This window comes from Mustela erminea, chromosome 2 (assembly GCF_009829155.1).
Source record: "Mustela erminea isolate mMusErm1 chromosome 2, mMusErm1.Pri, whole genome shotgun sequence".
NCBI lineage: Eukaryota > Metazoa > Chordata > Mammalia > Carnivora > Mustelidae > Mustela > Mustela erminea.
The window spans coordinates 32,429,425-32,457,167 of NC_045615.1; the positions used below are offsets into that span (position 1 = coordinate 32,429,425).

The 27,743-nt window shown below is 36.0% G+C and overlaps 1 long non-coding RNA gene and 1 other non-coding gene across 2 annotated transcripts in view; one reads left to right on the plus strand and one right to left on the minus strand.

The window, feature by feature from the left end:
* The window catches only part of LOC116584377, a 425,418-nt gene that overhangs the window by 147,287 nt on the left and 250,388 nt on the right, over positions 1–27,743 (plus strand). The window lies entirely within an intron of this gene.
* On the minus strand, positions 4,249–4,355 carry LOC116585392. Its single transcript, XR_004283592.1, has one exon. It is a non-coding gene; the product is annotated as a U6 spliceosomal RNA (small nuclear RNA).

Consider the following 27,743-nt stretch of genomic DNA (forward strand, 5'->3'; position numbering starts at 1 on the left):
TTTATAATGATTGAATTGTTCAGGACAGTAGTATCTCAGGATCTACTTTACTTGGCTGATGGAGTTGTAGAGAAAAAGGGACAGCTAGGAGTGATAGGATGCAAAGTTTGAAGCATAGTATGGAGACAGTCTGCTCAAGGCCTGGTTTTTATTATTATTATTTTTTTAATTTTTTAAATTATTACCATTATTATTATTATTATTTGCAACATTCCAATATTCATTGTTTATGCACCACACCCAGTGCTCCATGAACTATGTGCCCTCCTTAATACCCACCACCAGGCTCACCTAACTCCCCACCCCACCTCCTTCAAAACCCTCGGTTTGTTTCTCAGAGTCTACAGTCTCTTATGGTTTGTCTCCCCCTCCAATTTCCCCCAACTCATCTTCCCTTTTCTTCTCCTAATGTCCTCCATGTTATTTTTTATGCTCCAAAAGTAAGTGAACCATATAATAACGGACTTTCTCTGCTTGACTTATTTACTCAGTATAATCTCCTCCAGTCCCATCTATGTTGATGCAAAAGTTGGGTATTCACCCTTTCGGGTGGCTGAGTAATATTCCATTGTATATATGGACCATATCCTCTTTATCCATTCATCTATTGAAGGGCATCTTGGCTCTTTCCACAGTTTGGCTGTTGTGGACATTGCTGCTATGACCATTGAGGTGCATATGGCCCTTCTTTTCACTACATCTGTATCTTTGGGGTAAATACCCAGTAGCAATTGCAGGGTCATAGAGCAGTTCTATTTTTAATTTTATGAGGGATCTCCACACTATTTTCCAAAGTGGAATGCATTCCAAAGGGAATGTACCAACTTGCATTCCCACCAACAGTGTTGGAGGGTTCCCCTTTCTCCACATCCTCTCCAACATTTGTTGTTTCCTGTCTTGTTAATCTTTACCATTCTAACTGGTATAAGGTGGTATCTCAGTGTGGTTTTGATTTGAGTTTCCCTGATGAAGACTTGGTTTTTAAAGGCATGGACATCATCCATAGATATTTGTCCTGTTCATTTTTGGCCCTGAGTAGTTCAGTCCAGGATAATGGTGTGTTATCAGAGGTAAACAGAGCCAGGCCCTGCTGAATGCAAGATGGATATGAATAGAAGAATCAGGCAGGCAGCCATGCAGACAGATTTTGGTGTGTGGCAAGATTCTAGACCCTAAGTTGTAACTAAGGAAAGCTCTGGGGATTTGTGTGGGATATTGAGAAAATCTCAGACCCTGAGAGATTAGGTCTTTGGGCACATTAATAAGACAGCAGTTCAGGAATAAATGAGTAAGACTGGGATCTGGTTATCAGTAACCTCTGTACAGTAGGTATGTTGCTTTCGAAGTAAGCAGAAATGAGCAGTTGTGACAGCTATACCCTGAACTCAGAGCTAGAGAGGAGACTTGCTGATATCCTCTGTTACAATCACAAGGGCGGTATTAAGTACAAAATACTATGTTAATGATTCTGAGTCCAGTAATGATTCTGAATCCCAAGAATGCTATGTTAAAGGTGCTTAGAAACTCCCTGTATAATGCCAGCATTATTTCTCAAGGAGAGCTGAACCTATGAATAATTTTGCAGAGGTAGGAGATGAGAAGGGCATGACAAAGGTAGTTACAGTGCTGAGTCTTGTGTTAACTATGCAAAATGTTATATAAACTGGGCCATAATACAGTATGAGTGGATATGTTTCTGTGCATAAGCATGTATGCTTATTAGCTGTTGCATTTTGCACTGAAATTAAAGATGCAGCTAGAGTTGTATGTATATAAGGGTTTTTAAACTATAATACTCCTTGATCAGCCAAGCAAAGGACAAATTATTTTGTTAACACAATTGAATCTAAGACATTAGAAAATATTTTTATTATGTTATCATTCAAGGTCTGTATTGTTTTATTCAGTATATTAAGATATTGTTGGTGGGTGAAAGGAGCAACTACATATTAAATACATTTTTATCAAAGAATCTATAAAATAGCTGTTAGCTGCATATAGGCCATGGGTGAGTTTGTCATATAGGAATAATATTTCTAATCTTCAGGATATCAGAGACAGGAATTTGTGTTTTTTGATTATTGGTTGTCATTCACTGAAATGAATATTTCTGTGCTTGAACTCTTGTCATCATATAATCCCCTGTCATCATAAGGCATTATATGCACCTGTGACTTCATATACTCCTTTGTCAACGTGTGTGCATGTGTGTGTGTATATGATAAATCTTTATAAATACAAAGACACAGGTGGATTCACCTGTAGTTCCAGGAATAATATTTAAGCATTGTGAGGAATTTGTGGTGTTTTGCAGCAAAGGTTATAAATGTAGTATAATAACTCTATATATTAACCTTCAAAAACTAGCAGTCATTTTTGTTCAGCAGTCAAGTGAAGACAGTGATTACAGCCAAAAGATGATGAATGAAAATGATACGGCTTGATTAAAATTAGGTTTTACTAAAATTAGTACTGACTTTGTTCTTTGTGAACTAATCAAGCTTGTCATGTAAGTTGGTGCCTCTTTTTTTTTTTTTTTTTAAAGAACAGATTCTATGCAAATGAAATAATATGGTGATTGAATTCCAAAAATTTCTCACTGGTCAGTCATCCTATTATACATTTTAGGATATCATTTTATGAGTTAATTCAAGACACTTACTGATGATATGACCAGGGGTCATTTAATCATTTTTATTATAATTATAGCATTAAAGCATATATAAGGTTGTCCATAATCAGTCAGAAGAACCTGAAAGTAGAGTTGGTTATAAAGTTAAGAACTTATTCTCTTGTCAAAATATATTACTCTCACTTATCTTTATAAGTCTTGACCTGTATCATTACAGGTTCAGGGAAAAGAGTACAGAAGAGAATGCATTCATTCCTTCAATAGTTTAATGTTGGGTATTTATGTATAATTTGGGCTGAGAGCTAGGAGCAAAAGACAGGAAATTTGGTCTAATGTCATGAATTTTTATCTTAACATTTAGTCCTCTACTGCACATCAGAATGCCTACACGTTTATAACTCTTTCATTCTGTTCTCCCACTTAGGATTGTGTGCGTCAAGCATTTCAGGGTTTCCTGTTCACATGTCTCTCTAGACTTAAAAGGTGACATATTAACTGCTCAAAATTTGAAGGATTTACATGCTAGATTTATTCTATTTTGAACCATATTGCCGGAGTGTGTTCAAGGGGAAAAGGAGATTCTAAACGACCAAGAATCTAGTAATTGGAGTTTCTAAATTTTAACAGGCTTTAAAAAAATAAGTCAATGAATTCTCCATCAGTGAATTATGGAATAAATATTTGTAATATGTCAGGAATACTGAGAAGAAAATTTCTGCAAAGATGTGATTGGGTGATCTGTATTTTTATCTTACCTCAAAACTTCAGCATTATTACTATTTTTTAAAAAATCTCTTATGCTTTTTCTTTCTTTATCAAAGCAATGTGGATTTTCTTTATCAAGCAATGTAGAGCGAGAATTTGGACAAAGTGAAGAAAAATGCATCATTTCTTTTTGCTCCTCACCTTAAGTCCCAGGACCCTTCTGTCTATCCACATCTTGTTCACTAAGCTGAGATTCTACTTGTAAGGAAAAGTAGCATTCCTTAAGCATTTATGTTCTATTTTTATATATGTATTGTTCTCAGATTTCTAGGCAGCAATGCTTTCAGGGATAGGGTTATTCTGATATTCCAGGGATTCTAAAATTTCAGTACTATGTTTGTTTGAATTAATAGTTCTTTGTTGTTTCACTTTCAAGAAGAACCACTCACGTGACTGTAGAGCTAAATCTCAATTCCTCATTGGCTATTGGCAGCCGGCCTTACTTCCTGGTTATATGGGCCATTCCACAGTGCTACTCACAACATGGTAGTTTACTTTGCCCAGAGTGAGAGTTCCAAAGAAAGCACCAAGGAAGCCATGAAGTCATAAAGATGGCTGTCATGACCTAGTCTCGGCAGTTCACACATCCAGCTTATCCTATTTATCGTTAGGAGAAATGGACTAAGTCTAACCCACACTTGAAGGGAGGGTAAGCAGGCTGTACCTTTTGAAAGGGAGAAATATCAAAGAATTTTTGAAGGTTGAAAAAAACTACTACGTAGCACTACAATTAGTGATAGTTGCCATTTAGTGAGAGTTTTTTTTTTTTTTTTAAATAAACGGGACACTGTTCTTTATAAGCACAAAGTTGGTTCTCCATAACCTTCCTTCCTACCTCAACTTTGCCTGATGCACACAGATGCCACCACCTTAGCATCTTTGTCATCCTTGTGCAGGGGCCATGCTAATCTACTCTGTATCGTTCCAATTTTAGTACATGTGCTGCCGAAGCAAGCACCCACCTTACCATCTTTGAAGCTGTGATATCCCTCTTCTCATTTCCTCCTTTCCCTGTCTCGTTTAAATACCAAGTTTTCTTTGTTTATTGTTTTATTATGGGTCTTTTTTTTTTTTTCAAGTATTACTTTGTCCTCCTCTCCTCTCTCTATTGAGACTGGGATTTGGTTTATTGATTCCAGAAACATCTGCTTGTTTTCCCTGATGAAGAAGGCTAATAGATTTACCCCCAATTGTTCACATGAGCTGAAGTTTCTCAAGTAATACTTAGCAAAGGAGCTAGCAAATAAAACTGTATCCTCTCTAATTTATCTGAAGGCAAGGTAACGTGGAGGGCCATGAATTTCCTCAGATGTTCTTGCTTTAGTAATTAAAAAAAAAAGAAAAATGTCAGATATATGTTCTGAAGTCATTCCTGGTGGGTGCATCAGGTTAAATCTTAGAGCTTTAAGCATCATTCGGTGTAGTGCTTCTTTTAGAGTAACCTCCGTGGTATAAAAATAGTTCCACAAGCAGATTAACTGCTCAGGAGAACTTTTCAAAGTTAGGTTGTTAATCATGATAATTAGCTAAGAATTAGGCTACTTATTGTAACATTCCATTTAGCCTAATTAGGGAAATTCATGTGTTTAATGCAATCTATAGTTGTTCTCTAATAGATTTAGGGATTTTTAAGCTAATAGGGCCAAATAAATAAAATGTAGTGATAGCAAAGAAAATTCAACCCTCTATCATTAGAGTGTGTGTGCCTCTAAACCTAGCTGGAATCACTGCAGTATCAAGATGGCCTGGTTCGGTAAGCTGAGTGGGATGCTTACTCTGTGCAGTTATGTTATTCTCGTCATCATCATCATCACCATCATCATCAACAGTTAACATTCACAGAGAACTTATGTTAGTAATATTTTACAAAAATGCTGTACTTTAACTGTAAAGGCATGTCTATAAATAAGGCCCCTTAATACACACACTTTATAAATGAGGACACTGAGGCATAGTGAATTTAAGTGGCTTGTCCAAGGTGACATTTCTAGGTTGTAGTAAAGGGGGACTCAAACCCAAACAGTAGAGGAGGAGTTAAATCACGCTATGTCATCCTATGTCTGTATTGCAGCTCTTCCACCCTGTGTGACTTTGCCTTTGCCAGTTGTACTCTCTCTACCTTCCATCACAGTGTAATAAGATATTCCTGTTATTCTCAGACCCTTGGCACAGGGGTTCTGTAATGAGCTGAGAAGATACAGCTACTGTTTGTTTTTTTTTCTTAAGATTTTATTTATTTGACAGAGATCACAAGCAGGCAGAGAGACAGGCAGAGAGAGAAAGGAGGAAGCAGGCTCCCAGCTGAGTAGAGAGCCCGACATGGGGCTCAATCCCAGGACCCTGGGACCATGACCTGAGCCAGAGGCAGAGGCTTTAACCCCCTGAGCCACCCAGGTGCCCTACAGCTACTGGGTTTTTTGTTTTGTTTTGTTTTTGTTTTTGTTTTGTTTGTTTGTTTTTTAAAATTTATTTGACAGACAGAGATCACAAGTAGGCAGAGAGGCAGGCAGAGAAAGAGGAGGAAGCAGGCTCCTTGCTAAGCAGAGAGCCCGATGCGGGGCTCCATCCCAGTACCCTGGGATCATGACCTGAGCCGAAGGCAGAGGCTTTAACCCACTGAGCCACCCAGGCGCCCCGTAGCTACTGTTTTTAACTGGCAAGCTTGGGTAGGCACAACAGGATGTGGTGGGATATATCCACGACTACAAGAACACTACTTTTGTTCTCCTCTTCCACACTATTTTTGAAAGAAATTTTAAGGGACACCTGGGCGGCTCAGTCAGTTAAGCATCTGCTTTTGGTTCAGGTCATGATCACAGGGTCCTGGGATCAAGTCCCACAACGGGATCCTTACTCAGTGGGGAGCCTGCTTCTCCCTCTCCCTCTGCTGTTTTCCCCACCTTGTGCTTTCTTGCTCTCTCCTTTCCTCCCTCTCTGACAAATAAATAAAATCTTTAAAAATAGAAATTTTAAGAAAATCACAGTGAGGGGGCACCTGGTTGGCTCAGTGGGTTAAAGCTTCTGCCTTCGGCTCAGGTCATGATCTCAGGGTCCTGGGATCGAGCCCTCCTCGGGCTCTCTGCTCGGCGGGGAGTCTTCTTCCCTTCCCCTCTCTCTCTGCCTGCTTCTCTGCCTATTTGTGATCTGTCTGTCAAATAAATAAATAAAATCTCTAAAAAAAAAAAAAAGAAAGAAAGAAAGAAAGAAAATCACACTGAGGTAATATAGTGGCTTTGGCTTGTTTTAACATATTTATCAATATTACTGCCTTTGTCCCTACCCCCAGCCTTGAGCATAATCTGTATGAAGAAGTATTTCTGTCATCGGATATCAGAAAACACTATTCTCTTCAAATCCTTTGATGTCATGACAGCCTTGACTATAGTTTTTGGGTCACTGTTAACAAAGTTGTTATGCAGTGCTCCTTGTTTGCTACAGTTTTTAAGAAGTCTATAAAAATGGTATGGAAGGGACTTCTCCCAATCTGTTTACTGATCCTTTCTATTTCTAAACTAATTCCTTGGGGAAAATGGTGGTGTAATAAGACCTGCATTTTAGTATTTTAATTAATAGACTTTGGCTTTTTGGTACACTTCCTGTCAGCTATTATGTATCAAAACTTCTCACCAGAAAGCAAATTAATATCAGAGAGATGGGGGTTGAGGACTAGGAAGGACAACATAAAAATGCATAATCGTTTGATATGGACCCTAGCTGTTTGAAATGTATTTTCATTCTCTGTACGTTAACTATAAGTTTCAATGTGTTATGTTCTATTATACAAGCTTCTATTATATGGTAAAATATGTCTACTGAAACATATATGTGCATCACATATATACACATAGGTATGTATATGTTATGTATACACGCATATGGATCTATACATCTTTGTGTATATAGATACACATGTAACTGCTGCCTTTATCTCCAGATGTATATGTGTATATATATGTGTGTGTGTGTGTGTGTATAAATATATATGTAATGCATACATATGTTTTACTCAACATGTTTTGCAATGTCCTGTTCTGTCCTTTTTATTGTCTCTTTTCTCCTGCTTTTTTTTATCTGTGCTTTAGCTCTGAATTTTGGGAGAATGTTTTGGGTCAGTCTTCATCTCAGTAGTTGATTCACTTGTTTAGTCTACTCCTCAGTATATTTTGTTGGTTCATTTACTTGTTTCCCACTTAACTTTATTTTTTTAAATTTTATTATTTTTCAAAAGATTTTATTTATTTATTTGATAGATAGAGATCACAAGTAGGCAGAGGCAGGCAGAGAGAGAGAAAGAGGAGGAAGCAGGCTCCCTGCTGAGCAGAGAGCCTGATGTGGGGCTCGATCCCAGGACCCTGAGATCACGACCTGAGCTGAAGGCAGAGGCTTAACCCACTGAGCCACTCAGGTGCCCCTAATTTTATTTTGACAAACATTTTTTCCCCTACCAATTCTAACTGCTTCTTATTTGTTCCCATAACTATCTTTGTTATTGTCTGTTTCTTGGTTTGTCTTCCTTTTTTTTCTTTCTCTTTGTTTGTTTGTTTTATTTCTTAAATTCCACATGTGAGTGAAATCATATGGTATTTGTCTTTATCTTATTTCATTTAGCATAATACTATCTAGCTCCATCCATGTTGTTGCAAGTGTCAAGATTTCATTCTTTTTTTGTGGCTGAGTGATACTATTTTGTATATTCTATATTTTGTATATTGTTTATTTTTGCATGTTTAATTTGCATTTCCTTGTTGATGAGTGATATAGGGCTTCTTCTCATGTGTCTGTTGGCCATCTGGATGTCTTCTTTGGAAAATATCTGTTTATATCTTCTGCCCATTTTTCAACTGGATTATTCATTTTTTTGGGGTGTTGAGTTTTGTAAGTTCTTTATATATTTTTGAATACAGCCCCTTTATCAGATATGTCACTTGCTTATATCTTCTCCCATTCTGTAGGTTGCCTTTTAGTTTTATCAGTTGCTTCCTTAGCTGTGCAGAAGCTTTTTTATTTTGATGTAACCCCTATAGTTTATTCTTGCTTTTGTTTCCCTTGCCTCAGGAGATTTACCTAGAAAGAAGTTGCTACAGCCCATGTCAAAGAGGTTACTGCTTGTGTTCTCTAGCATTTTTATGATTTCAGATCTCACATTTAGGACCTTAATTCATTTTGAGTTTATTTTTGTGTATGGTGTAGGAAAATGATCCAGTTTCATTCTTTTGCATGTGGCTGTCTTGCCAACACCAATTGTTAAAGAGACAATCCTTTTCCTGTTGAATATTCCTTCCTGCCTTGTTAAGATTAATTTATTATATATTTGTGGGTTCATTTCTTGGTTTTCTGTTCTGTTCCATTGATCTATGTGTCTGTTTTTATGCCAGTACCATGCCGTTTTGATTACTACAGCTTTGTCATATAAGTCCTGAATCATGATGCATCCAGTTTTGCTTTTCTTTTTCAAGGTTTCTTTGGTTATTTGGGGTTTTTTGTGATTCTATACAAATTTTAGGATAGTTCTAGCTTTGTGAAAAATGCTGGTGGTATTTTGCTAGGGATTCCATTAAATATGTAGATTGCTTTGGGTGGCAATAATATTTGTTTGGGCAATAATATTTGTTCTTCCAATCTATGAGCTTGGATTTTTTTCCATTTCTTTGTGTCATCTCCGATTTATTTCATCAGTGGTTTATAGTTTTCAGAGTGTTTCATATCTTTGGTTAGGTATATTCTTAGGTACTGAATTTTTTTTTTTTAAAAGATTTTATTTATTTATTTATTTGACAGGCAGAGATCACAAGGAGGCAGAGAGGCAGGCAGAGAGAGAGAGAGAGAGAGAGAGGGAAGCAGGCTCCCTGCTGAGCAGAGAACCCGATGCGGGACTCGATCCCAGGACCCTGAGATCATGACCTGAGCCGAAGGCAGCTTTGATACAATTATAAATTGGATTGGTAATTTCTCCTTCTGCTGCTTTATAACTTGTGTATAAGAATGCAAAATATTTTTTTCCTCTTTACTTATTTATTTCTTTGCAGTGTTCCAGAATTCATTATTTATGCACCACACCCAGTGCTCCATGCAATATGTGCCTTCCATCATACCCACCACCAGGCTCACCCACCTCCCTGAACCCCTTCCCTCCAAATCCTTCAGTTTGTTTCTCAGAGTCCACAGTCTTTCATGATTTGTCTCCCCCTCCAATTTCTCCCTACTCACTTCTCTCCATCTCCCAATGTCCTCCGTGTTATTCCTTATGCTCCACAAGTAAGTGAACCCATATGATAATTGATTCTCTCTGCTTGACAACAGATTTCTGTACATTGATTTTGTATTCTGCAACTTAACTGAATTTATTTATTAGTTCTACTGGTTTTTTTTTTTTTTTTGGTGGAATCTTTTGGGTTTTCTATATAGAGTATCATATCACCTACCAGTAGTGAAAGTTTGACTTCTTCCTTGCTGATTCAGATGACTTTTATTTCTTTTTTTTTTTTTTTTTTTTTTTTTTTTTGTCTGATTGCTGTGGCGAGGACTTCCAGTACTATGCTAAACAACAATGGTGAGAGTGGAATCCCTCCTTAGGGGAGGTTTGAAAAGAAGTATGGACTGTATCCAATTAGTTAAAACTAAATAAGTATAGAATCAGTACAGACATAGACAAAATAATTATTGAGTATCTGCTATATTTCAGGTAGTATTCCAAATGAAGATAAAAAGCTGATTAAAATGGAAAATAGGAATGGGCACCATGGATCAGATGAATATGCTGATGAGGAGCTGGTAAATGGTAGCAAATTAAGAGTACTCTACTGTTAATTCAGCTTTCAAGTACCATAGTAGTATTTCACTTTCCCAAGCTAATGTTAGGTTTACTTAGAGCCATTGTAAAGCATGTACTTGTTACACTTACAGCAGATTTGTAGTTTCTGCAGTCTAGGAGTCAACATCTACAGCCTGGAGTCATACTAGTGGTTCAACTTTGGTTCCTTAAGCAAATTCTAAGTCAGTATCCTCAAGGAGTTGTGTGCATCAGCATCATAGATAGTTTCTTTCTTTCTTTTTTTAAAATATAGTTTATTTATTAGAGAGAGAGAGAGAAAGAAAGAGAGAATGAATGGTGGGTGGAGGGATAGAAGGAAAGGAAGAGGGAGAAGCAGATTCCCCGCTGAGCAGGGAACCTGACACCGGGCTCCATCCCAGGACCCAGGGATCATGATCTGAGCTGAAGGCAGATGCTTAACTGACTGAGACACCCAGGTGCCCTGGTGGTTCCTGAAACATAGAGGCAAAAAGTCTATATATTATAGTTTTGGGTTCAAAAGAATCATGGTGGAGCTCAGGTATTTCTTTAAAAAAAATGTCTACCTGTGATTCTGATGGACACCTTGAACTGAGAATCATTGGCTTATGTGGAAGAAGAGGGCAAAATAAAGAGAAAAATAATGAGAATGTAGAAAAAGGAACAAGACAAAAGATGGCAGGTAATAAAATGGTTGTGTAAAATGCATTATGTGATAGTTGATAGTGTAAAACTCCTTGTGTTCTCACCGTTTCTTGATACTGTAATGCTATTGCCATCAGTAACCTCCCTGCAAGGTGGAAGACATTGAGATTTACTCAGGATAAGAAAAGATTGAAAACAGAAAATGATAGTGATGCTTAAATATATGTCATGCACTATAACCACCTTGACTGAAGATTAGTGTATATGGAAAGATGCTCTAAGAGAATGCTAGAAATGTCCTGAGGCAAGACTAAACTTTCCTAAACTTGCATATTAATTTCTTTGGATGCTAGTGAGTAACATTAGAGAGTGCTCTGGGTGCAAGTAATTGACCTAGAAATTTAGCAAATGAACAAGTTAATCAAATTAAAAGGGTTTTTTGGGGGGGCAGGAATTTTAGTTTAGTTTTTTTTTTTTAATTTTATTTATTTATTTGAGAGAGAGAGAGCATGAGCACAAGCAGGGGAAGCAGGGTGGGGGTGCTGGGGAGCGGCGGGCAGAGGGAGAAGCAGGCTCCCACTGAGCAGAGAGCCAGATGGGGGACTCGACCCCAGGACTCTGAGATCATGACCTATGCCAAAAGCAGACACTTAACCAACTGAACCACCTAGGCACCCCAGAGCTTTTAATTTTTTAATGTGAGTCACTATTCTTTAAGAGGAGAATATAGTATGTATGTTATAGTTTATATGCTAATAAATGTTTCCCTTATGTATTTTATCAAGCAACACTTTCATTAAAGAGTATGATCAGTATTTCATGAAACACACTGGTAGGCTATGGCAGAAGGGATTTGACTGCTAAGGAATTTGAACTCAGTTTGATGGGCACAAAAATCACTAAGGAGAGCGTCTTCGCTCACATTTACAATAAATAGTGAAATTTTTTTTGGTTTGAATCTTCTCAAAACATTAGACTGAGCTCACATAACCATCTGTTGGTTGAAGAATGAATGCAATCAATATTTTTCATCTGCTTTTCCAAGAAGTTTATGTTATTGTACTCATTATGCAATCTTTTGACCTTTTGAAGAAAGGCTTAAGTCCTCAAATTCTGCTCTGAATAGCCACAGTTGTTACCATATCTATGTATTTGTGTAATAGCTACCAACTTCTCCCTTCACTCTTCTGGTTAATTCAGAATGAAACAATAAAATCATACTTCCTCCCTGTATATTTGCTGTTTTTATTTTGCATTTCTAATACTTCATTATTGGTTCAATTCTACAACATTCCCTTGAGGTCTTTCCTCAAATTTCTCCACATCCTTTCTTATTCCTCCTGTTAACTGATAAGTAGTTTATGCCCTCTATCAAATACTGCCTGCAAGGTAGTGTAACCCCTATCTGAAACACTGAGCAGTCATCATTTCTGAAATGTCCTCAAGATCTATAATCTATCCTTACTATTTTTGATTGGTCAGACATTTGTTATAGATGACTTTTTCCTCTCTCCTTTCTTCCTCTACCTCTTTTCCTCCTTCCCTCCCTCTCTCTCTCCATTGTTTCTATATGGCAGGTGGTATAAATGGTACCTAGAAAATCTGGGTGATGGATTACCTTGTCTGCAGATGCTAACAGGGCTTATCATTTCTGTTATCTCTTCAAGTCCTTTTATTTTTTTAAGAATTATTTTACTTGCAATTTAGTCTGTCTGCCTTCCTAATACACATAAATCATATATGTCTTTAACATACCCAAAGACCCACATTTCTTATGATTTTTTTAAAAGATTTTATTTATTTATTTGAGAGAGGGAGAGGGTGCTGAGAGAGGGTCAGAGCGAGAGGGGGAAAGAGTCCTAAGCAGAATCTTCTCTGAGTCCAGAGTCCAATACAGGGCTCAATCCCAGGACTCCAAGGTCATGACCTGAGCTGAAACCAAGAATCAGCCGCTTTACCGACTGCACCACCCAGATGCCCCTTTTATGACGTCTTTCTGAAAAATTTCCCATAAATTAACTTCCTCATATGCATAAAACATATAGAACTAATCTAAATGAACAGGAAGGCAGAAGAAAATAAAAAGACACATGTTGATTCAAAATCTGAAATGCTAAAAGTATCAAGTGTTATTCTAAAGGAAAGTGTTGACAGGTGGTATTCAAATACATGTTTTGTTTTGTTTTGTTTTTTTACTAAAATGACAAACAGCTCATACTTACCTTACATTGTTGCCTGAATCTTGATTTCTCAGGTACTGGCATATGTCCCTTGAGCTCAGACAATGTGATTCAGAGAATTATCAGAATTCATCCAAACCAGTTCTGATAAACTCAGTTTCCTTAGCCCATGATTGGTCTGGGAATAGATATAGTACCCAGTTTTGACCAATAGGATGTAAACAGTCTGCTGGACAGCATAGCCATTTACCCTTTTCCCTTTCTTTTTGGAACACTGATGTTCAGAAGTAGAGCACCAAATGTTTTGTGACCATGAGCTAATATGCAAAAGTATAAAGTCACTAAAGTATTGATGGAGGAGAGAAGAGAGAAAAAAACAGTCCTGTGTTTCTGGAAGCATCACTGAGCATCTGTAATCATCCCTGGGTTTCTGTCTCTGAGTGTTTCTGTCTCTGAGTGTCTCTTTGTATGAGAAAAATAAACCATTATTTATTTAATTCATTGTAGGCAGGTTGGTTTTATTTTCAACTAAAAATATTTCTATTGGATGAAAATTTGATGCCACATATTTGTTTTTACTTAATTATGGTTAACATGAATTAAGGTACTTTTTGAAAACTAAGTAAATCCTGGGTTTTCATGAATTTTATTTTTTACTCTTCCCTCACATATCAATTGTTCTCTCTGATATTTAGTTCTCCCATAATCACTATCATGGTTTCATGCATTTCTCCTCAGTTATAATTTAATTTGTCTAATTTCTTATATAATATCTGCTTTATCCATTAGATGTCTCCTTCCCCAGATGTTTTGAACATTGGAACACAAGATACCGTACAGTGTTTAATCTAACTTTTACATTTAACATAGTAATCCACGGATGTGCTTATGTGTCTTCAAGAATTGTTTTAGTATGTATCATGTGACTCCCTGATACGAGGAAGTTGAGAAGCAACATGGGGGGTTTGGGAAGTAAGAAAAGAATAAATGAAACAAGATGGAATCAGGAGGGAGACAAACCATAAGAGACTCTTAATCTTACAAAACAAACTGAGGGTTGCCAGGCGGAGGTGGGTAGGGAGAGGGTGGTGGGGTTATGGACATTGGGGAAGGTATGTGCTACGGTGAGTGCTGTTAAGTGTGTTAACCTGGTGATTCATAGACCTGTACCCCTGGGGCTAATAATACATTATACATTAATAAAAAAAAAGTTTCAGAATGAAATGATGTTCTTATTGTCAACAATTCATCAGCAGATTCATACACTATTCTAATTATATATGTACTCTAAATGTAGTGCACAAATTTAATAATGTCCATTAATGTATGTTTAAAATTATGGAATACATTTTTTGAAGGATAAAAACAATTTTGAAATCCTCCTTTTTTTAAAAGATTTTTTTTTTTTTTAATTTGACAGATAGAGATCACAAGTAGGCAGAGAGGCAGGCAGAGACAGAGGGGAGAAGTAGAGAGCCAGATGCGGGGCTTGATCCCAGGACCCTGGGATCATGACCTGAGCTGAAGGCAGAGGATTTAACCCACTGAGCCACCCAGGTGCCCCCTCCTCCTTTTTTTTTTTTTTTTTTTAAATCTTACAAACTCCACTAGGAGGAGGAATAGAACAAACAAAAACACTTTGAAGGAGCAAAAGGAAGTTGCCTAAAATGTCCCTAAAAATATATTACACAATGTCCCTGGTGCTTTATTTTTCTTACAGTAGTGGATTTCATTTCTAATAACTTTGACTATGATCTGTAGGGATTGACAAAGTATAACTTCCAAAAAGTTAAAAATGTAACCCTCATACAAGTACAAATTGATAATTATTTTATTCAAATCATTAGTTAGATAATGGCAGATAAAATGGTAAACCAGGAACAGCTGGGAAACTGCGATTACATAGTCCATTTGCAAAAGCATTAAAAAGTGTTGGAATAGGTTGCTAGTTTAGATACACACAAAGGTGGTCATCATGACTTCCAAGGCAATAAAACCATCTTTTATACTGGACAAAAACCTATGAGTTAACATGTAATTTCACGACATCTTTAATTAACTATAATTAAATAGACATGGCAAAATCAAACAGGTATATTCTCTTGGAGATATAAGTAATCCTTGAGTGGTTTGCTAAACTTTGTACTGGTATAACATTAAGAGAGGACATTGCCCACTTTTTTTGGTCTTTTTTCTAAGTTTAAATTACATTTTAAGAAGTTAATAAGAGATATCATACAGTTGATAATTTTAAAAAATGTACAGAGGTCCTGAATTGTTAAGTAGCTCCCTTTGAGATTTGATAATACTTGGTTCCTAAATCATTTTAATGTTATGAAGGCATAGCCAGACACTATGTCCTACCTTGTATTAACATTTTATCAGTGAGGCTAAATTGAAATGTTACATGATCTGTTTCTCTGAAATTCATAAAATGAAAGACTGGATCAACATAAATGTAAAATACAGTGGAATGTAAAGGTTTATATTATAATCGATTCTTCGTTATTAAGATAAAGTTTATACCTGTTCTTATATTACATACCATATTGCTTTGAAGAAAATTTATTTGAAGATCATTCATTTTAGACTAGAGATGAAAAAAAAAAATCCTGAACTTCAAAACTGATTTCAAAATGGGATAAGAGCAACTGATATGGGAAGACAGATATCATTTTTATTAATAGATCTTTTGTTTATTAATCTAATTGATTAGATCTAATTGATCTAATGTTTATTAATAGATCTTTTGTTTTTGAGCCATCTTATTATTCTTTAGCTACTAATTGAGATAATATAGGACTAAATATTCAATTTTAATATCATTCTTCTGTATGATTAGTAATAAAAATATACTTCACATCTTTATAATCTTCCTCATTGAAGTCCCAGCTAAGACATCCTAATAACACTCTTGTAAGTGTTTTTTTACAAAAATGCAAATCTCATGTGAAACAAAACTTGTACTTCTCAAGAAGAAAAGTAATAGTAGAACATTAGGGAATAAAGTAACGTCTATTGTAACCCAAAGACTAATGTCTGGCTATCCTAAGATTTCTAGTCCTTTGGGGCTACCTTTTACTTTAATAGCCACAAATATGGCTCATTCCCAATTTTCTAACGAGGATTCTCTACAGGCTGGTCATCTTTGGCCATCTCCTTTTCCTAATCCTGTTTCTAGCTCACGGTTGTACAGCCTCTGGGTCCTGCTTTTCATGCCTTTCCCTTTATTCTCCATGCAACCTGTCAATGTAAAAGACTCTCCCTCCACCCCAAGGTTTGGGAGTGAGACGACAGCATAGAAACAAACAAAAATACCACCTAAATTTGAATACTTAACACTATGGTTCTCAGACTCTTTTGGTCCTTCCTCATTACAGAAAAATACTTTCTTTTTTTGTAAGATTTTATTTATTCATTTGAGAGAGAAAGAGAGAGAGAGAGAATGAGCAGGAAGGAGAGGGAAGGAGAATTTGAAACAGACTCTACACTGAGTGCAGAGCCTGGCGTGGGTCTCTATCCATAACCCCGAGATCATGACCTGAGCCCAAACCATGATCCTGATGCTTAACTGATTGAGCCAACTAGGTGCCCCACAAGAGTAATTTCTTAATGGTCCCTTCCTTGTTTCTAGATATTTCACTATTGTTGTACCCTCATTTGAATGCCATGTACTTATTTCTCTTTTTATAGTTTTGTTTGCCTCATTATAGGGGGAAATTTAAGCACATTATCAATGTTTTTCATAAATTGTGCATTGTGATTGTGCATTGAACCTTGACTTTTGCAATCAAAAAACTTCTTAAAATGTATTTTTGAGGAGAAAACTCATGACTCCTCTGATGAAAATACTTTCCCTCCCTTAGGTAGCAAAAACTAGACTATCCTTTTTTGAAAATAGTCAAGTTTATTTCCCTCTTCCAGTTATTAAATTATATCTCCACTCAAAACCTTCCTTGATTTCACATAGTTTTCTCATGGAATAAGATACCTGTGTACCACAGATAATCCCTTCACTCTGGGTGAGTCACTGGGGTGAGGGCGTTTCCATAGCCTGCTCTGTGTGAGTATTTTCATCGTCTATGTAGAAAGATAGGAATACTGATGTGTGAGGAGCACCTTTCAGGTTGCAACTTGGCTTCCTGGGGACGCACATGTTCTAGAGTTGATGAGTCTGCTCTTCCCCTTTGTGTTGTAACCATTTTAATAACCCTTATTCATGGTCTGGGCAGGATGTGCTCTTGAGACAGAAGTGGGCCATCAGTACTGACCTCTGTTACAGAGTCTTTATCACGAAAGGAGTCATTAGCCATTCCTGGCAAGTACTGTTCTTACTTACTTGATTGTGATTATTTAAAAATGATTTTTTTATAAATATATTTTCCCCTTGTCATAAGCTATCTTCTATCCTTAATAATATTAGTTGGTACTTTTTCCAAAACTTACATAGAACATTTAGTCTCTGATAAATAGATGAATGAATCGTAAATGAATATACAGTATCTTGTTTTGTTTTAACAAATGTCTCAAAACTTTTGCCTTTAGCCTTATTTTCTTCCAAGCTAAGTCAATTAAAGCCTACATCAGCTAGTGAAATCCCAGCTAGTAAAATATAGGCAAGTGGTACTTGTCCCAGAATTGTTTGGGGAAGTTATCTGTTCTGATTGAATGAGGATATCAAGAAAAACCAGACTAAGGGCGCCTGGGTGGCTTCACTGGGGTAAAGCCTCTGCCTTTGGCTCATGATCACAGGTCCTGGGACTGAGCCCCGAGTCCGGCTCTCTGCTCCACAGGGAGCCTGTTTCCTCGCCTCTCTTTCTCTGCCTCCCTCTCTGCCTACTTGTGATTTCTCTCTGTCAAATAAATAAAATCTTAAAAAAAAAAAAAAGAAAGAAAAAGAAAAACCAGACTAATTACAAGTGAGTTGTAATTTAGTACTAATATTTAGTCTGGGATAATGGAATTCTATTCAACAGCAGAAAAGAACCATTGGCAAGCTGCTGAAACATTGACAGATTGTAATCTCTAATAAATGAGAGTGAAAATGTGCTTGCTTTAAAGGTTTCCATTTATTTCTAGTAGATCTAATTCTGCATTTGTATCCAAGCTGTATTTATGTTCATGCTATTGATTAAGGTATAAACATGCTGGGTATTTCCAGGATATTTATGAAAATAAATTTAGTAACTTGTAATTATATATGTCTTTAAAAATTAACAAAAACTGAGACACCTGGGTGGCTCAGTTGGTTAAGCGTCTGCCTTCAGCTCAGGTCATGATCCCAGGGTCCTGGGAAGCAACCCAGCATTGGGCTCCTGGCTCTCTGAGGAGCCTGCTTCTCCCTCTAACTCTGCCTGCCACTTGCTCCCCCTGCTTTTGTTCTCTCCCTATCAAATAAATAAATAAATAAAATATTTTTAAGAATTAACAAAAATTAATATTCTTGGATTCCAGTATTTACTAACACTTGTAGATCACAAAGAAAGTGAAAGTATTATTATTAAAACAAAATATAATCATCTTTATTTAAAGTCGGGAATTTTCCCTGTGGCAGCAGAGTGAAATAAGTCAAACAGAGAGAGTCAATTTAAAGAACCCTGCTTTCACATGGTTTTCTCATGGAATGAGATATCTGTAGGACACAGATAATCCTTTTATTTTTCAAACCTGTAAAAACTTAAGAGTATGAGCTCTGTATTTTATCATGAAGCTCAGAATAATTAAAATTTAAATATTTTTCTTCATCAGTAATTAATCTAATCCAAGAAATGACTTCACTTTATTAATAGAAAAATTAACTAAACTTGATCATTCCTTTGTTAGCAATTGGGTTCCAGCTAATTAAATTTTCACATAATTATTTTTTCAATCTGCTGCCATGCCTTGTAAAGCATATTTTTTTCTTCTTTTTCCTTATTAGCATCACATACCCTTTCACCTTAAATTGGGAGATTTAATGAAATACTAATGAGACTTTCAGATTCAAAAGAATATTAAACAATGTTATTTTCCAAGGCATTTAGAATAAAGAACTGTAATTGCACATCATTTTTTTCCTTTGGCTACCTGACAGTTTCTCCTAAAAGACGTATTTTCATTTCTAAACAGCTGAATCAATTGCTAGTGTTAATACTTACGGTGTTTTCTTTCATAAAGGTCAAGGGAGAAAATGGCTAAGCCATAAAGGGAAATACTTTCATGTATTCAAATGTTAGCATAATCACAAAAATAGTTTTTTCATTAAGACTTTAAATGCGGTCTACGTTTGTTTTATCCTTGGGAAACACTTCCTGTGTTGCTGACCCCATGCAAAATTGAGCCCTAAGTATCTTCATTAACTATATAGGCCTTAGATAAGAACCAAGTTAGTTTATATTGTTTCTTTGATCACTTCTAATTGTATTACAGCAATTTTATAGTTTTTTTTTTATAGAATAGAAAGTTCAGAATTTTCTCTAGCATGGTAGATGGAAAATTGTTTTTACTGTTGTTACTTTAGAACAGTATATTTCAACTTCAGCTTTACCATTCATCATTGGTGATGCCGTAGAATTCTTTTTTTCCCTTTTCTTTCTTTTTTTTTTTCATTAATTTCTTTTCAGCGTAACAGAATTCATTGTTTATGCACCACACCCAGTGCTCCATGCCATATGTGCCCTCCATAATACCTACCACCTGGCTCCCTCAACCTCTCACCCCCCGCCCCTTCAAAATCCTCAGATTGTTTTTCAGAGTCCATAGTCTTTCATGGTTCATCTCCCCTTCCAATTTCCCTCAACTCCCTTCTCCTCTCCATCTCCCTATGTCCTCCATGTTATTTGTTATGCTCCACAAATAAGTGAAACCATATGATAATTGACTCTCTCTGTTTGACTTACTTCACTCAGCATCATCTCTTCCAGTCCCATCCATGTTGCTTCAAAAGTTGGGTATTCATCCTTTCTGATGGAGGCATAATACTCCATAGTATATATGGACCATATCTTCCTTATCGATTCGTCCATTGAAGGGCATTCTGGTTCTTTCCACAGTTTGGCGTCCATGGCCATTGCTGCTATAAACATTGGGGTACAGATGGCCCTTCTTTTCACTACATCTGTATCTTTGGAGTAAATACTCAGTAGTGCAATTTCAGGGTGATAGGGAAGCTCTATTTTTAATTTCTTAAGGAATCTCCACACTGTTTTCCAAAGTGGCTGCACCAACTTGCATTCCCACCAACAGTGTAAGAGGGTTCCCCTTTCTCCACATCCTCTCCAACACACATTGTTTCCTGTCTTGCTAATTTTGGCCATTCTAACTGGTGTCAGGTGATATCTCAATGTGGTTTTGATTTGAATCTCCTGGATGGCTAGTAATGATGAACATTTCTTCATGTGTCTGATAGCCATTTGTATGTCTTCATTGGAGAAGTGTCTGTTCATGTCTTCTGCCCATTTTTTGACATGATTATCTGTTTTGTGTGTGTTGAGTTTGAGAAGTTCTTTATAGATTGTGGATATCAGCCTTTTGTCTGTACTGTCATTTGCAAATATCTTCTCCCATTCCATGGGTTACCTCTTTGTTTTATTGATGCTTTCCTTTGCTGTGCAGAAGCTTTTGATCTTGATGAAGTCCCAAAAGTTCCCAGATATGGACCCTCAACTCTATGGTCAAATAATCTTCGACAAAGCAGCAAAAAATAAACAGTGGAAAAAAGACAGTCTCTTCAATAAATGGTGCTGGGAAAATTGGACAGCTATATGTAGAAGAATGAAACTCGACCATCTCTTACACCATACACAAAGATAAACTCAAAATGGATAAAAGACCTCAACATGAGACAGAAATCCATCAGAATCATAGAGAACATAGGCAGTAACCTTTTCGATATCAGCCACAGCAACTTCTTTCAAGATATGTGTCCAAAGGCAATGCTGTATAATTCTTTAGGACAATAATCATTTCTCTTGATTTTTTTTTGTTTTAATATTCTGGCTATTTCTGTTTATCCTTACCTCTTTTTACTCAAATCCTTGGAATTTTAGATTCTTTCTCAACTTCACTTCAATTTGTTGTTTGAAGTTTTTGACTAGGTGTAGCACAATCTAACTATTTCAAGAGTCAGATAGTAAGGAAAAAATATGAGAAGGGATTTATACAAGAGAGATTGATGGGGACTAGGGTGAATAGTGTGTGTGTGTGCCCTATCCAAAGGGCGGTAAAGTTTTTATTTTTTTTTAAAGATTTTATTTATTTATTTGAGAGATAGAGAGAGGAGCAGAGGGAGAGGGATAACAGATTCTGTGCTGAGCATAGAGCCCCATGTGCGGTTCACTCTCACAACCTCAAGGTCATGACCTGAGCCAAAATCAAGAGTCAAGGACCTTAATGAATTGAGCCACCCAGGTGTCCCTAAAAGGCATTAAAGTTTTCTTTTTTAAAATTTTAATAACTTTTATTAGTAATATATCTGATTGTTCTACAGTTTAAAAAAAAAAAAGGTATTGTAAAGGCAAGGCATCTTCTCCCCAAAAGCCCTTACTATATTGGATTTACTATTCATTTTGTAAATTTAATTTTTTTTTAATTTTATTTTTAAAATTTTTTTTAGTGTTCCAAAATTCATTGTTTAAGCACCACATCCAGTGCTCCATGCAATACATGCCCTCCAAAATACCCACCACCAGGCTCACTCTCTTACCCCCTCCAAAACCCTCAGTTTGTTTCTGAGTCCACGGTCTCTCATGGTTTGTCTCCCTCTCTGATTTCCCCCAACTCACTTCTCCCATCCCTCCATCTTCACCAATTTCCCTCAACTCTCCATCTCCCAATGTCTTCCATGTTATTCCTTATGCTCCACAAGTAAGTGAAACCATATGATAATTGAGTTTCTCTGCTTGACTTATTTCACTCAGCATAATCTTCTCCAGTCCCATCCATGTTGATACAGAAGTTGGGTATTCATCCTCTCTCATAGAGGCATCATATTCTATATGTATATATGGACCATATCTTCTTTGTCCATTCATCTGTTGAAAGACATCTTGGTTCTTTCCACAGTTTGGTGACTGTGGCCATTGCAAAGGCATTAAAGTTTTTAAAATATTCTAAAACTTTCTGCTTAACAGAAAAAAACAGATCCTTGGTTAGGAGTTGCCAAACAAGCTACCAATTTGTGATGTGTCTTCTAAACTAAGAAAGAATCTAAAGATCAGAATTTGAAGCACCTGTCATAGAGCTACGAATGGGATATGGAGCAGTCATTTACAGAATCTTTGATCTGAGCTTGATATTGTATTATCATATCATATTAAGCATTTAAGAACTAGAGACATTTAAGCATAATGAAGATTCAGTGAAGTGAAATGATATAAACATTGGGTGTTATACTTAACTAATGAATCATTGAACACTACATCAAAAACTAATTTTTGTACTATACAGTGGCTAACTGAACAAAATAAAAAAAAAATAAAGGTGTGTTTTCAAAGGAAACTTTGTTTATTCTAAAAAATGGATTGTAAACTTGCAAGTACAGTATGATTTCCTGTTAACCAGATAGGAAGTTCTTAGTGATTTGTGTAAGAAATTGTAAATGTAGTAGCTTAAAACCACATCCATTTATTATCTTATAGTTACTAGGTCAGAAATCTGGCTATCACCCAAAACTACTGCTTTGACTTCTGTTCTAATAATACCATTTCTTTCTATATTTTAGTACCTGAACTAAGTACCTTATTTATATTTGCTTATTTAAATTTCATAAGAACTCCATGAAGTTTTTAGTGTTATACTTATTTTAAAGGTAAGGAAACTGAACAGCAATGGTTATTGGAATTTTTTCCATCAGCAATTGAGCATTTCTTCCACTGTGATCCTTTTCCCACCTCACCTAAAGGTGGAAAGTAAATAAAGAGTTTTTTGGGATGAAGATAAAAGTAGAGCTGTCAGTGGTGTGCTGTTATTCCCGCTCCCCACTCTAGTGTATTAATGGTGTCTCTTTAATAGTTAGCTGAAATAGTGCTATCCTTTCTTCTCCCAAATGTGCAAAAGTAACCTTTAATAAAAGACCCCTAGTGTATCACTCATCATTCATGCCAGAAAACAAAAACTGTTGTAAATATTGCAAACAATTATAGGGAATTTGTTAAAAATTTTGGTATGGTTGGAGGAAGAGAGAAGTTGATGTATCCCTGATACTAATAATTCTTAAAAGCTTTCTTTTCTCTTGTTTGGATAAAAAAGAAGGGAGTGGGGAAACCAGAGTCCATGAGCACTTCTGTGATGGGAGTTCACCATTGTCTAAACTACTGACATTGTGGACACTTCAAAGGCTGCTCAAATCTCAGGCCACATGCTGTTGACAGCATGGCTGCAGACACAACTGGAAGAAGAAAGAAGAGGAGTTTCTGCACATACTCCTTTCTTCTGGTGTTTTCTACTGAAATTAGAATATAATTTCTATATATCCTGTATAGCTATATATTCTATATAACATTCTATGTAGCAACTAATACAGCATGAAGGAGAGTCTAGAAAGTGTAATTTGTGGGTTTCCTGGTACCTCGAGATAGAAAGCAGAATAGAAAGGTAGTGGAATTGTAAATGACTGGCATACTGTGGACAAATGCTATGGGAAATTGTTATAGTTTCTGAAGTTATTTTTTCTCTTTCATATGCATCTTCCACTCTTCTCAATCAATCCTGGGTTCTATTCCTCTGTTTTGGAGGTTTTAATGGAAGGAGATGTCCATGTATTTATTTTATTTGTTTTATTTTTATTTTTTAAAGAGAGAGAGAGAGAGACAGTGTGTGAGCAGGGGAAGGGCAGAGGGAGAGGGAGAAAGAGAATCCTAAGCAGGTTCCACACTCAGTGTGGAGCCAAATGTGGAACTCTGTCCCAGGACCCCAAGATCATGACCTGAGCTGAAATCAAGAGTTGGATACTTAACCAACTGAGCCATCCAAATGCCCTGTCCATGTCTTTTTGAAGGGTCCATTTCTTTGCCTGTGTTGAATTTCAACCATATCTGTAGTTGCTGGATTTTTCCTGCTTCATAATACAGTCCAGGTATAATTTCTCATTTTATCTGTGATGTCCATCCTAGTCCCATGTTATAGTAGATCTTCGTGTTTTTAATTTGGGAGAGGAGAACAGCAAATTCTTAGGATTAGTTGATTTTCTTAAAATCCAGTCCTCCTATTGAAATTTTGAATATAAAAATGTCCAGTTATAAAAGTATTCTCTTACACTTTGTCAGGAAGCAGTAGAGCTTTAGCTTTTACACATAGGTCTACAAGCCACCTCACATTAAATTTTGAGTCTAGACATAGGGGTCAAGATTAATTTTTTTCCATAAACATATTTCTTTTGTTATGACATCATTTATTACAAAGACATTCTTTTCTTTTCCCTGTTCATTCAGCCTGATATTTGAAATATTCCATTTTTTGCCTTTGAAAGTTTTGAATAACCTTATTCTTGTAAATTTATTTCAAAAGAGCTCTGCTTGAGGTCTAGTTGATCCTTTATAGTGGCACAATATACTCAATTGAATAAGAAAAATAAGGTGTTCCAGTAAGTGAAACAAAATGCTCATTTTAATTTTTATCAATTTCTAATTCACAGAAAAATATCCAGAAAGTTATGTTAGATCTTTTAATTTATCCATTGTTTGTGCCAAAATGGTAACATTTCTCCCCAACAATTCCAACTCTCCAGTAAGCTGGCTGTTACCTACAGCTAATTCTGTCTCAAAAGATACTCAGAGACGTGAACAAGAAAGTACTAAATCTGACATGCAGAGTCACTCTGGATTGCTTAAAGCCCTCTTATGTCTCAATATTTCTGTTCCTCTATTTTTAATATACATATAACATTTTTCTCATTATATATGTCACTGCTTCTTTATTTTCATGTTCCATTTTTAATTTAGTTTTAATTCACACATTTTTAAAATTAAAATACCATAAAATTATGATAACTAATGAATATCATTTTCTGGCTTACTCATATATTTATTTTCATAAGAATATTCTGATTAGAATATATTTATTAGTACTGACAATGTAAAATATATAATTTGTTTCTTTAAATTTTTAATTTCAGTATAATTAACAGTGCAGTATCATATGTTTCAGGTGTGCAATATAGTGATTTAATAATTTTGTACATTATTCAGTGCTTGTCACTAGTGCACTCTTAATCCCTTTCACCTATTCCACCAATCCGTCATCTACCTTCCCTCTGGTAACCATTAGTCTGTTCTCTATAGTTGAGTCTCTTTCTTGGTTTGCCTCTTTCTCTCTCTTTTTCTCTTTACTCTTTTGTTTCTTAAATTCTTCATAAGAGTGAAGTCACATGGTATTTGTGTTTCTTGGACTCATTTCACTTAGATTTAATCCATCTAGGTTCATCCATGTTGTTGCAAATGTGAATATCTCATTCCTTTTTTGGGGGCAGAGTAATATTCCACTGTGTATTTATATTTATATACACACACATATATACACATATATATTCCATTGTGTGTGTATTATATATACACATATATACATGTATGTATATACATACATTCCATTGTGTGTATATATATACATATATACATGTATATATGTATAAACATATATTTATATTCCACTGTGTGTGTTTGTATATATGTATACACACACAAACACACACACACAAACACACACCCCATATCTTGATCCATTCATTTATTGATAGACATATAGGCTATTCCTATAATTTGGCCATTGTAAATAATGCTGCAATAAATGTAGGAGTGTATGTATCTTTTCAAATTAGTGTTTTTCTGTTCTTTCAGGAAATAACCAATAGTGGAATTACTATATCCTAGGGTAGTTCTGTTTTTTTTTTTTTTTTTAGATTTTTATTTATTTATTTGATAGACAGAGAGAGATCACAAGTAGGCAGAGAGGCAGGGGGAAGCAGGCTCCCCACTGAGCAGAGAGCCCGATGCGGGGCTCGATCCCAGGACCCTGAGATCATGACCTGAGCCGAAGGCAGAGGCCTAAACCACTGAGCCACCCAGGCACCCCAGGGTAGTTCTGTTTTTAATATTTCTTTCTATTTTTAATTTTTTGAGGAACCTTCATACTATTTTCCACAATGGTTGCAGCAGTTTGTTTTCCCACCAACAGTATACTGGGGTTCTTTTTTTTCTCCACATCTTTATCAACACTTGTTTCTTGTGGTTTTGATTTTAGCCATTCTGACAGGAGTAAAGTAATATCTCATCATGGTTTTGATTTACATTTGTCTGCTTATTTGGAGAAATGTCTGTTCATGTCTTCTGTCCATTTTTAATTGAATTATTTGTGGGTGTTTTTGGTGTTGAGTTGTATAAGTTCTTTATATATTTTAGATACTAACCCCTCATCCAGTACGTCATTTGCAAATGTCTTCTCCTATTTAACTGGTTGTCTTTCAGTTTGTTGATTGTCTCCATTGCTGTGCAGAAACTTTTTATTTTGGTGTAGTCCCAATAGTTTATTTTTGCTTTTATTTCCCACCTTTGCCTCAGGAGACATCTAGAAAAATGTTATTATAACCAATGTCAGAGACATTATTGTCTGTGCTCTTTTCTAGGATTTTTATGGTTTTAGGTCTCATGTTTAGGTCTTTAATCTATTTTGAGTTTCTTTTTGTATATGGTGTAAGAAAGTGGTCCACGTTCATTCTTCTGCATGTAGCTATTCAGTTTTTCCAACACCATTTGTTGAAGAGACTCTTTTTCCCAATACATATTCTTTTTTTTCTCTTTTTAAAAAATCTTTTTAAAAAGATTTCATTTATTTATTTGTCAGAGAGACAGAGTGCCCAAGCAGGGGGATCAGCAGGCAGAGGGAGAAGCAGACTCCCCACTGAGCAAGGAGCCCAATCAATGCAGGACTCCATTCTAGGACCCTGGGATTATAACCTGAGCTGAAGACGGATGCTTAACCAACTGAGCCACTTAGGTGTGCCCCAGTGCATATTCTTGCCTCTTTTATTAAATTCTAATTGACCATATAAACAGGGTTTATTTCTGAACTCTCTAGCCTGTTTTATTGATCTATGTGTCTCCTTTTCTGCCAGAACCATGCTGTTATGATTATTAGAGCTTTGTAGTATATCTTGGAATCTGGGACTGTGATACTTCCAGTTTTGTTATTCTTTTTCAAGATTTATTTGGCTATTTGGGGTCTTTTGTGGTTTCATACAAATTTTAGAATTATTTGTTTTATTTCTCTGAAAAATGGTGTTGGTATTTTGATAGGTATTGCATTAAATCTGTAGATTGCTTTGGGTAGTAAGAACATTTTAATGATATTTATTCTCACAATCCATGGACATGGAATATCTTTCCATTTGCTTGCATCTTCAATTTCCTTCATCAGGATTTTGTAGTTTTCTGTGGCGCCTGGGTGGTTTGGTTGGTTAAGCATTTGTCTTTAGACCAGGTCATGATTTCAGGGTCCTAGGGTTGAGCCCCATGTTGGGCTCCCTGCTCAGAAGGGAGTCTATTTCTCCCTCTTTCTGACCTTCCCCTGCTTGTTCACTCTCCCTTTCTCTCTCAAATAAATAAATAAAATATTTTAAAAAGATTTTATAGTTTTCAGAGCAGAGGTGTTTTTCCTCCTTGGTTAAGTTTATGCCTAGATATTTTATTCTTTTTGGTGCAATTGTAAATGGGATTGTTCTCTTAATTTCTCTTTTTGGTACTTCATTACTAGTTAGTAGAAA